This window comes from Aedes aegypti, chromosome 2 (assembly GCF_002204515.2).
Source record: "Aedes aegypti strain LVP_AGWG chromosome 2, AaegL5.0 Primary Assembly, whole genome shotgun sequence".
NCBI classification, from domain to species: domain Eukaryota; kingdom Metazoa; phylum Arthropoda; class Insecta; order Diptera; family Culicidae; genus Aedes; species Aedes aegypti.
The window spans coordinates 286,123,858-286,137,029 of NC_035108.1; the positions used below are offsets into that span (position 1 = coordinate 286,123,858).

General features: G+C 35.7%; 1 protein-coding gene across 1 annotated transcript in view; it reads right to left on the minus strand.

Moving 5' to 3' along the window:
- The window catches only part of LOC5576296 (serine/threonine-protein kinase SBK1), a 95,842-nt gene extending 87,051 nt beyond the window's left edge, over positions 1-8,791 (minus strand). Inside the window, exon 1 of the mRNA XM_021845264.1 lies at positions 7,845-8,791. The gene's annotated coding sequence lies outside the window, so the exon portion shown is untranslated. The remainder of the gene's footprint in view (positions 1-7,844) is intronic.
- Positions 8,792-13,172: the final 4,381 nt, after the last annotated feature.

Sequence of the window (13,172 nt, forward strand, 5' to 3'; positions counted from 1 at the left end):
GTAGTGTCAGGGGAAAACAAAAAAATTCCAACTGAGTTTTCCGGGAAATAGGCGACCCTGAATTTTTCTCAATTTTTTTATTCATATATTGATGAGCCCTGCCTGTGGAAAAAGTTTCATGAAAATCTGAGACCTTTTAGCCCAAACCCGTACGGAAATAAAAAAAAAAACCTACATTATCATTTGAAAAATTTGAAACACAAAGAGCTAGGTTGTCAGATGAGATTTACAATGATTTGACAAATTTGGGGAAAAGAGTTGCGACAATTAGTATATGAAAAAAATATAAACGTTAACATTTTTAGTCAACAGTAAATAAAAAATATATAAGAAACGATTGATTTCAGGTAGCGAAATTTAAAACAGTAGAATTTAACTGAATATATGATCTATTTATCTATACAGTTCACTCATTAATACAACGAACAGGAAGAATGTCGTTTTTCAATGAAAATAAATAACTTACAATTGCACCCTAACTAAACCTATACCATTCGCGCGGAATCCTCGCTCACCGTGCGTTGAAGTGGGTTGACTGGAATTGCCGTGACAACATACTTTTTATATATGTATCTCTGGGTACATCATCAGGAGACGAATGTGGTGGAGCAGATACTTAGTCGGTGAGCGATGATAAATGTGCTGTGGGAAGCAGTGGGGCCCCATGCGGCGCGTAACAACAGGAGAAGAGAACACGGCAGGCACACAGAGCCGTCTCTGAATAAATGAAGCTAAAATAGACCCGTAAGTAGAAGCCTATTTTTAGCCTCTCACACAGCTACCGACCACACTAAACAAATCGATAGTAGTATTTTGTACCGAACAGACCAAGAATCCAACAGATGTCCTGATTTCACTCACCGCTCTCCCTTGTTCATTCGAATCTGGAGAATGTTCTCTCCAAGACTCAATCTTCGCCACATGTACTTTCCAAATAGGGTAAAGTGGGGCGAAAGTTCAACCTTAGTGGAAATACCAATACATCCAATACATTGTTTTAGATTGAACTAGAAATATTAAAAACAAACTTTCGACCCATTCAAACATTTGCCCCACCTTACTCTATGCGTGTATGCTGAGCACCAAGTACAGAAGGAAGCGCGTGGGGCTCTGATTTTATTTACCTTTCGCCTAAGTGCTGTTTTATAGAGCATTATTGCGAGAGAAATATTATTGAATTTTAATGGACTTTCAAAACGGGAAATGACCCTTTGAAAGTGCATATCGCTCTTGCCAAATGCGGTTATTCTACCACCCCAAGGCAGAGTACACACAGCAAGAGACGAGAATAGTATAGTATCCTAATTGCCCACGTTGAGTGGTCTGCTTTATGAGCTGAACCGTCCAATGCACTGCACATTTCCTTCTTGAGTTATGAAGATGAAAATTCACTGCAGCACGGGCGCCATCTGATGAAGTTATAGTGGCACATTCGGAAGCTTGGAATAATTAAAATTCGTGCGAACATCAATTAATTTGGAACTGTTTCTCTTGCGTTGTTCACGTGCCACGTGTTGTTTTGTTCCTTCATCGTCTGCTCAAACGTAATAATGCAGTTATCGTAAAAAGGGTAACAGTGGTCCAGCGAGCAGATTTACAAGGAAAGATGGATTTGGAGTTTTAAGCAACGTGCTGTTTTGCTCAAGAAAATTTAAAACATTTCTTATACGAATGTACGAGGTCAAGAAGTTTTCTACATAGAGTTTCATTTGAAATGACATTTCTCGCGTAATTTTGCAAAAGAACATTGTCTTTCGATCTGTAGTGAAAAATTTCTCAAAAGTTTTAGTATAACACTGTTATAATTGAAAGCGAGCGATAGAGGAAAGAATCTCTCATTGTTACATTACCTTTTGAAAACTTACGCGAAAATTCTTTTCAGCTGCGTACTGCGAACAAAGCAAACTGATTTTCTATAGAATTTTTGGCACGTGTTTTTTCATGCATCGAGATACATTGGTGATTATTTTTCTATTCAACAGCATTGTAAATTTTGCTCCTTATCCTTTTTATCCTTATCGTCACCAGTGAAAACGTCGCCAGCCAACCAGTCGCTACGAATTTGACATTTTTCTAGTCCAATCAACACAACGGCGAATCACCTCCTTTGGTTCGTTTGCTGGCGACGTTTTTGTCGGTCGGTTTGAAAATTGGTGACGCGTTTTATTGTCCAGGAAACAGATAATAACTAGCCTTTAGAGCGAAACTTTAGACAAGAAATGAGCATAGTTCGACCAGAACAATCGAAGTTACACAGTGATTCAATGAAAGGGGTTTATTTGAGTTTATTTGAGTTTTCACACCAGTTCATACTACAGGAATTTTTCCAGTAATTCCTCCTGTCATTCCTACAAAACATTCTATACTGGGCTTTACTGAGCTGTTTGGGCACGTCAGGAGTTAATCATCAATGTTAACTTCCTTTTCCCGATCAGCCTAGATAGCCGCGTAGTGTCGGTAGCGGTTGTTTCAATTGGCTAAGAATTAACACTGCGTACTGCCTGTTCTGGTGGTAAAAGTCCACCTCACAGGTGACCCCTAATTCATAGGGCTTTAAGCTTACCGTGCCTAAGAATGAACGGTTAGGGGGGTCTAAATAAAACCTAACCACAAACGGAGCGTGTGGAGTACCAGGGCGCCCTCTACAGTATTGTGCCCTTCTTGTGCTACCCGGAGCAATGGTGCACGTGACCTTGTGTTTCTCCGAGATAATCGGCTGCCCTTTTTCAGTCTCAAGCCTGAGGCTAAGTAAGGGTAGGATTATTAATACGTTGTAATTTAGATTAAATATTCACCTTTTTGGTTTCGCATTATGCGTTTTAAAACGCAAAAAAGCTCAATCATGCCTAGGTTAGGTAGTGGCTACGGTTAGGATAGCTTAAATCTATCTTCAGCATAAAATATCAGCAACGATAAATCTTTGTAGACTCATGCAAAATGGTACTGCTCAAGTGGCGTTAGTCCAAAAACCTTACTTTCGTAAGGGGAACTTTTATCTCGGTAACCTTGAGGATTCAGTTTTTGCTACTTTCATAAACATGAAATGGCAAACTCGCGTTCCAGGCCTCGTTTATGCGTGCTCGTAAATAGCGCTTACCCTCATTTCTGAGTTAACAACCAGTTATGTATGTGCTGTCACAATTGATATTTCTGGACAAACATTTGAAAAGGGCCCAATAGGTCTTGAGCCTTTTTTCAGAAACGTTGCTATTGAGCCCTTTTTAGCCCGCCCACGCAAACTAACACCACTATCAGGAAGATTGGTGTTAGCTCTTCCTGATAGTGGTATTGGTGAGCGTGATCGAGTTGAATTGGGCTGAACAGCGTCTTGCAAAGCCAATGTTTACCAATGTCGATGTGCCCTTTTGAAATGTTTGTCCAAATTTCTGTTGGTGACCTCAATAGGAAACCCAGACAACCAAAATGTACGTATAACGAAATCACCTGGAGGCTTTGTATGTGCAAAAATTCACTTATAAGATGACGCGAAAAGGCCTTCTTCGTACAAAAGTAAAGGCGATATACGTGCATTTATTGTGTGATGAATAATAGCATACAATGCGAGTGTATAAACTTCCTACCGAACTAGCCTGTAATCTTATGCGACGTAACTTATGATAACAAATGTTGATTTGACAGCTGCTACGGATTGATTCGACTTACTTTGTACGAGTGTACGGAACGAAACAAAATGTACGAATGAACTCAGAAAAAAGACGTTTCATGCGAGGAAACTCATCAATCTGGCGATATTATCCACCGTGTTTTGCGGGTTTGATGTAATGTGTATGAATAAACGAATTATTGCGTTAACTTTGATGCGACTTCTGGTTGTCTGGGTTATATTTTGAATAAGTCTTTTCATGAGCGTATAATAAACTTCAATGTCAATAATTATGAGAAACCACATTTTCAAAAGAATAGCCTATGATCAAAAACTGGAAAAATCTCCCTTGGAGATTTAAATAAGTGTTACAAAGACCTGCCAATGACTAATACCCAATTGAAACATATGCGATTTTATGTCAATAGTAATGAATTCGTTAAAATTGGAAAGAATAGCCTATGTTTAAAAAAAGAAAAAAAATATGATAAATTATTAACATCCACTTCAGCACAAAATTGATAACCCAAAACGAGCCAGCCATAAGCTAAGAGTCTTGAAACCATGTGCAGAATTCAAAGATTCTTCCTATATTTACAAGACGCTTTTATCTTTTTTCTTGGTGCTCTTACAGTGACCAATATGGCGTCCAATGACATAAAAAAGACACCGAAGGAACATAGATGAAATTCACGAAAATGTGATTTTTAGATGTATTGCAAATCTAATACCACAGACAAACAGACGTCACACTCTCATCATTGTCCATCGACCACCTTTTTAACGGTCGATTCAAAAATTTGTTAGGTGGCCAATCTGCCACCCGCAGCGCTTGCTTCGTTTTTGTTCGTGTTTGACGTTTACACACTACTGCCATCTGTTAGCCCGTCGGCCAAACACGCTGATTTTAGCATTGGGCGTACATGTCCTCGTGACTATGATTTTGATCGAGATTTGTTCTAAGTGTTACGTCTGTTTGTCTGTGCTAATACCTTTTTAATAGGGACATGTCTTCAAATGTTTTGATACAGATAAGTTATTTTAAAACCAAATCTTCAACTTTTTTTAGTAGAATACCTGTATGTAAATGAAAACCGAATTGAGTACTATACTATTTAATTTCACTACAGTTTCCATCCTTCGACAGATAGATACACATATTTCCACTTCAACCGTAAGGTCGTCTGCTGTGTCGTGTACTAGACTTGACTTCAGGTCAGTGTTGTAAGCAATCACGATAGTCGACACGTTTTCGCTGATATTCGGCAGTGCTTCACTTAACCATTCACAACACGAGCGATCAAATGAATGTCGGGAAGAAAAATGTCAATTGAATGCCTCTGACCACAACAGCTTTGCTAGGAAACGTAACGGTTTTGTTTGTTTCTGTCATTTTTCGTAATCGGCATTGCTTTCACTGTATTGGTGTCACATTTGACATCACAAGCAAGATCAAACTATTTATGTTGTTTGAGATCCGATATGTCTAAATTCTATGATAAAACTTATGATTTATGCATATGTCATCTTGTCAGACGACAATCAATTCACCATTTTATATGTTTCTCGATAATCATTCTACAGCTCGTGCTGTTTGTGAGAGGCGACAGTAGCGATTGAATGCAGAAAAATAAAATAAATGTTGATTACTGCAAAGGCACGAATGTTGCACAAAGTGTTGAATGTTTACAGCACTGCTTCAGGTAAACGCTTAAATAAAAACATTCATTCGAAACTTACATAAAACGGGTTAAAGCGATCAAAGTAACCTTGGTTATCGTGGTGAATCAAAATCCGGACGGTACCAATATCCGGACACTCTGATAATTAGCATTAAGTAAATGTAGAAACGAGCAATATTTTGTATGATTTTATCCATAACTTCTTCCTTCAAAGCTATTAAGCATTTTAGTTACGTTCATGATCTAGTTACCTTTGCCTGATAATTAATAAAAATAAAAACAAAAATGTAGCTCCAGTTTGACGTGATTTCTCTGCAGTGTTGGTCATATTTAAAAGAAAGCCTTGACGAACGCACAACTACGCATTGCAATGTTCAGTTGACAATAACATGTTTAATCAACCTAATTCTCGAAGTGTTCTGAATAATAAGTAAACGTAACGTATATTTCGATGTTCTGAAGCACTACATTTGTGATAAAACGTGAAAATATACTCTTGTCCGGAATGGCAGACAAGTGGCTTGAAATCCGGACATCATTGTAGAGCACTGTATTTTACTTTCGTAAGCCAATATTTTTAAAGTTGATATACTAGAAAGGCAAAAAATAATAAAATTAAGGTGTTATGAGTGATTATAAGTGCTAATAAAATCAGTGCGATGTGTTATTTGATGCTTATTGAACACCAAGTACCCAAACGCATGTGTTCGCCAGACTCCTGAACAAGTAAATGAAATGAACCACAAACTCACTTAAATTTATTTCTTTATGTGCCTCACAGATCAAACGCCTGCATCAAGTTTTCTATCAAATGATCCTGTAAGTTAATTAAAATGCAATTTTATCGATTTTATTCTAATAATTCATGTTGCAATACAGGTGTCCGGATTTTGATTCACAAGTGTCCGGATTTAAAACCAAGGTATGAGTCAGATGTCCGGATTTAGGGACAGAACATGGTTGATTATTTTAATGTTTTTTTCATTATATTTCCATAACTTTTGACATGAAAACCATCGTTTATACTAAGATCTGGTATATATCTAAATGTGTCAATATTACATTTCAATTTAAATCGAAAAATACTTGTATAAAACTGAGTTCAAAAACTTGTATCTACTTAAGTGTCCGGGTATTGATGCATCACGGTATTCAATGATAACCCGTGCAAGTTTTAATCCGAAGAGTAGTAGTAAAGTTAACTGCTTTTAATTCATACGGCCAAATGAAGCATGGCACGTGCAATTTGACATCTAAGCGTCCAGAAGCTCATTACCTAAAATATATATTTTTAATTTGTTAGAATACTTTACTGTCCATGAAAGCATAACTGATTTATATGGAAAAAGTAGGCATTGCGAAAACAACGCTCAAAGCTTGAAATTTCTAAATCTTTAATTATTATACAATTATTAAATTAAAAAATAGTAGTTTACGGAACAAGTTGCAGAAAGATGGTATTCACAGCACGAGTCGTGAATTTATCCTACGAGGCTTGCCGAGTTCTGCAACGAGTTACGTACAACATTTTTTACAATTTCGTAGAAGACCACTTGAGAGTATCAGAAATAATATCGGAACGCATTCACCATCATTTTACAATTTCTGAAAAATGGTTGTGTAATGATTCATTACGCAACTCATAACAGTTGCGTAATGAGAAGGCGTTGCGTAATGAATCATTACAGCACTGGTTTCAGTTGTGTAATGACTATTCCCGCACTGCATACTTCAGTGCAGGAAAGTAGGCCGTTTAATGACAGATTGGCTTGATGAAAAACAGTCTATTACGATGAGAAATTGCAAAAAAACAATACGCGTTTTTTAAATACTTGCAGTACCGTAAAATGGGGTGTTAAGGACATGTTGGGTTTTAAAGGATTGAACTTCTCCATCAAGTTTGAAAAGTCACAAAAATACCGAAATTCGATACATCAGTCATTTGAAATGCTTGATTTGTTAGGAGTATTGTGGGCTGCATTATTTGATAGAGGCTGTCTATTGAACTGAATTGAAGTGAACCCATTTATGTACAAAACTAAGATAAGATATTTAATTAGAATCATTACAGGGACAAACATTTTGAAAATTTTATCTAGTCTTCAATTTTTATGAAAATAGTCTAATTTTGAAAATAAGTGGGGTGTTTGGGGATTATCTATTTTACTTTTTCCATGTTACTTAACTTATTCGAATTATGCCGTCATATGATCCAGTACTCTTTTGGCTTCAAACATTACCAAGAGCATAAGTGCCTTAATAAGTTTTCTTATTTCTCAATCCGTGTTCTTTTATAAGACTTTCCATTTCCTAATCGCTTTTTTCAATTTTTTGAGCTTCAAAATTGAGGCTCTTATATTACAACTATTCAATGGTGCAAATTGTCTAATATCGATAACTAATATATTAGCAGAATTAGATACAAAATCATAATTATTTGCTTTTATTGGAAAAAGTGTATTTCCAAATTATTCAATAAATTTAATAAATATCCCATAAGAATAAACAAAAAGCATTTGTAAAAAAATACATTTAAAACAAATTACCTATTCACTTACCTAATGTAAAATATATCCACAAATATTGCTATTTGGCGTGTTGGAAGCCCCCGGATCGTATTCACCGTCGACGGTTGGTCTTGTTTGGCGCAAAAATGGGATACACGGATACACCGTAATTGATCAAATTTTCCACTCAACACTAAGCACAGATATCTTTTCGTACTTTTTTTTTTCTTGCAATTGAATCTATCACTGATTCTGCTTCCAGTTGCTTTTACGACACTGACAATAACAACTTTCTTCCTTTGTGGTCCTTAATGCTTCAAACGAAATCGTAATCCACAAAACGCCCACAGCAGACACAATCTGAGAGAAGACGGTTTCCCACTTTAGTAGCTGATTGTGGTTTTATTAGACTGCTGTTCCCAATTTGGTTGAAATCGTTTTATGACACAAGAATTACAGGATTTGTACGTACACATTCATCTGCAGCGTGCTCGATTCAGTGGCTGGAAAACTTTGCGACATCTTTTGTCTTCTTTATACATTTCGAAAGATGATACCTTATACTCGTTTTTCGAATGATTCTATTTTAATTATTATTTTATTTTAATAATTTTGAATTACATTTTTCACTGACGAAATTTTCTGTTGTTCGTGAATACACACAGGTGGCAATTCTAACAATCGCTTGTTGCCATACGAACTTCCCGACGGTTAGCCACGGTTTCGATTGATTTAATTACAGATTCTGTCACAGAAGCAGTCAACCGGCGACAAATGACCGTTTCCCAACGGCGATAGAGTGGATGATTCTAATAGCTATTCTTGCCTATCCACAGATCCAGTCGCGAATGGTTCATTTATTACAAGCATCATGTGAAGGCGGTTATTGGCTATACTCAAGAACAAACTGAGGAAACTCAAACGAAAAGAACCGAAACTCAGCGAAGAGCGATAGCTTTCTGTCTCGACGGCAGCCCAACTGAAACTGACGCCAAAAGGAGACGGCCCCTTTGGTTCTTCTACTCCAGAATGTAAGCCTGAATGAATGGCTTTCGAATAACCGAGATTTGATGCTCCCAAGTCCAGGAGCACGTTGGTGTTGGTTCAGTTTTCTCCTGCTGTGCTCAATAATATATTTCACGCTCTTCGTCGCATTTTCTCACGTTCTCTTGAATTTTCCACGGCGATATGCTCCCCTACATTGGTTTGGCGGTTCAAGTGGAAAAACAATCATCCACCAGATGATCTCTCCAAATATAGAAGAGATGTCCTCATCGTCTCACCAAAACAAGAGCAAAAGCATTGGCACAGAAAACGGTTTCATGCTAAATGATTAACTTTTACTTTCTGCTTAAAAGGTACATAATTGTTTTTTTTTTAAGATTGAAATAGTTGCAATTTTTATGCTTGCGCGACTAAGCTCATTTTTGTAATTTCTGCTTTAGTGATATATTTGGAAAGATTTTAAGGAATGTTCATTTTATAAAGTGGACATCCTTTTAATTTATCACGATTTGCGTAGGAACAGGGAGAGCCAGTCCCTTAGAATTCTGCAGGCCCCACCAGATTTTTTTTTTCAAGATATTGCGCATTAGAAAAAAAAATATTAGTAACTAGGGAAAATAATTTAACAATCGAATACTTTGATATCGATAGATAGGGCTTAATTAAGAGTAATTGGATTAACATTATGCTAAAAACCGGTGAAGTCACAATCGAAGCATATTTCAAGGATATCTCATTGATCACAAACAAGTTTAGATTCTACCGAAACATTCATCATGGAGTTCAATGAAACTATATGTGTCTCGACACAAAATTAATCGAAACAATCTCACACATTAAATGAATATAAATGACGTTCATTATTATAAATCAAAATTATGTGTGAAATAACATAATCAAAATCTATGTAGTACTCATGTACTCATGAACAACAACAACCAAATCAGAAAAGATTAATCATTTTATGAAACGGATCGGCAGTTTGCAGATGAGTTTGAGATGTGAAATTTGTTTTCTGATTATAGGGCAAACGCTCCCTTAGTGGAGGTAGCTCCAATAGTGGAGGTAGTGTGTTTTGGCATGTTTCGCGCTAATAAATGATTATATGATATTATTATATTATGTACGATGCGAAAATGATACAAGTAATCGAAAAATATTCATGACATTTGACCGTAAAACTATTTAAAACAATTATTTTGCTTATTTTTTTTGCTCCTTTGCACCTATAGTGGTGCATCAGTACCCATAGTGGAGGGTCCCATAAGAAATCAATGGATTGCGCCACTAAAGGAACCATTCTTAAAACATACCTCCACTAAAGGAACAGTGTTCCTATTATTGGTGCAAGGCTTTTTGCAGGGAAATTTCAAATAAATCGTGATTTTTATACATTTGAATGATAGAAGGATTTAAGATCTATCGAATGATACGTTAAAATCATATATTTCTTGATTTTAACACCATGTTTTAGCAGTTTTCCCTTAGGAGCACCACTAATGGTACATTTGCCCTATTGTCTCTTCAGCAGATCGTGTTTCGAAAGAATGCTGCACCAGCCGTTTCTTCGATTTTGGAAGTCAACGTGGAACAAGTTCGATGCGAAAAACTGCAACGATTCAGAGCAACTACCAAAAGAGAGTGACTATCAAATGAAGAGATCAAAAATAGAATAAATGATTTAGGGGAAGGGGTGGTAAAATGAACACCTTAAGGAAATCATCTTGTTTCTGATAGAAAAACGAAGAATTTGTATAGTTCTTTCGCACAACATCAAAAATAGGGAAGTACTCTATAGCAGCGACATGGATTCAGACTAAAATAGCTAAATTTTCACATATTTTCATCGCTATCATAAAGCGATGCAAATGTTCATTTTACCTGCACTATGTGGGTAAAATGAACAGCGGGTGGTGGTAAAATGAACACCACGCAAAAAACGTGAGCAAAACAAATATTTCTGAAAAATTTCAATGCTTCACCGAAAATACATCCATTAATGATTGTAACCCATTGAAAAAGAATTCTAAAGGTATCAGATTTGACATCATATCATAACGTGAATATAACGTTGAAAAACCTCAAGTCTTCCGAGCTTAAAGTTACGTCAGTTTTAATTTTCAAACGTTATTTTCTAAAATCTTAGATTTCGTTGATTTTTTCACTTCAATTGACCTCCGTATCAACTCGAACACTCAGATTTATGCTCTAAATCGTCCGTGCGTGATAAAAATTCATCGAAATTTGTTTTTCTCGGTAAAAAGAACGGTGTTCATTTTACCACCCCTGTTCATTTTACCACCACTTCCCCTACTTGGATTTTCTCCAGTCCAAGTACCGTGGTGAATCAAAATCCGGACGGTATCAATACCCGGACACTCTGATTTTTTTCTTCAATTGCAAGTTAAAATGAATGTTAATATATTTGGTTTTACACTTAATTTACACTGTTATCAACGTTGATCATTTTCCATTCATTGGAAATCTAGTTACTATCGCCAAATAAATAATAGAAATGAAAACAAAATTGCACCTCCAGTTAGATGTCAATTCATTGTCAGTGCTAGTTAAATTTTAAAATAGGTGACGAACGCATCACAACATTAGTCAACGAAATAGTGCTGAAATTATATACTTTGATTAATGTTTCATCATGAAAGTGAAGTGCAACGATTATTAAGGGATTTGGCTACTAAGCGGTCTTAAAATATGGTGCGTATTAACATTTGAAGTACCGTAATCCGGGGTATCATTGATCAGTGGGGTAACATTGATCGGAATGACTTATCTTGTAAAAAGTTCGTAGCTAAATCAAAAAATTATTTGAAACATTTTTAGTGAACGAAAACTGTCCGGGATCTCAGGCAAGTGGTTTTAAATCCGGACAACATTTTAAATCCACATTTTTTACTTGTTCGAGCTTGTATTTCAATAAAATGTATACAATACCAATACAACATTATTGTAAGAAGTGTTATTAGTGAATAGAAAGCCTTTTGTTTGCCTACAAATAATTTGTTCGCAATGAACCAGTTCAGCATTTCGCATTGAAATGTAGCTGTCCAGATTTTGATTCAAATGTATCTAGATTTAAATACAAGCTTGCCTATGATGTCCAGATTAAAGCACAAGACTCTCATTGTAAAAACAATTTACACGCTCTAATAGTTATTTTTAACGTAAAATTTATCATTATTAGCAAAACATAATGTAAAAATGTCTGTTGAAGAATTTGTCTTCAACTTGACTCGATGAAAAATTATTCAAAACTGAGTTTGAAGATTTGCCCTTGCCTAAGCGTCCGGGTATTGATGCATCACGGTAATCATTATGAAAAAGAGAACCCAATCTGGCATTCTTAGGAAAGGGCTTCCTCAAGAATATTATTTAGTTCACTTTAACAAAAAAGATCTAAATAATATGAAAGCTTTAGAAAAAGCAAGGCTTATGTTCGTTGTCTGTGTGACATGGGAACTTTTCCAGAAACCTGGAGAAAATTTCCAGAACCCCACTCAGAGCCGTAGGTGCCAAAAGTGTGGAAAGCCAATACCGGCATAGAAAGAGGAAAACAAATTATTACTAACTAAAGCCGGAAAAAAATTGAAATTTTACTTTTGTCAGCCCCCCCCCTTCAAATTTTCAAAAAATCAGAGGGGGGAAATAAATAAAAGGTCTTTATTTCAGTGTTGGTTTTCATTGTTTTGTGTTTTTAGATTTAGATGAGATAACAAGAGTTATTGGATCATAAGTCCTTAATCTGATTTTTATTGAACGTTTTTTTAGAATAAAATTCACGCCACTTTTTCTGTAACAGTGTAGGCTTTGGAAAAAGAATATTTTAAAGATTTCGATGAATTATTATTTATATGAAATTTCAATGAACCATCAATTCAGGAATCGGCTCTTAAAATTTTGATTGAATATATTTTTTCCTAGTAGATCCTCCTTCTTCTGGATGTATAAATATTGTAAGCGTCATCATCATCTACAAGCTACGTATCAAATATCCTTGACCTTGTCTTTATTGTATTCGTGTAAACGTATGATTCTATTTTTTCATTAAAGAATAAAACCATATTAATGGGGGAAATCGCTCTATAAGTATGGTTTTGCAGCATATGAGTATAAAAAAAAACTTTAAATTAAACTGAATTTTCATTTTATTATTTATTGCGAAGCACCTAAGGATTTCGAAACATTCCCAATCATGAAAACGTTTTCGGAAATTCCTGAGAGACTGAGAAGTGAGAACTATTATTAAAAAAAAAATCAAAAATATGAAGGCCCTTGGCGATAATGGAATTTTCTACATCCTCATCAATAAACTTCCAGAAAATAGGTTATCATGATATATTTAATGAATGTTTTCAGTTG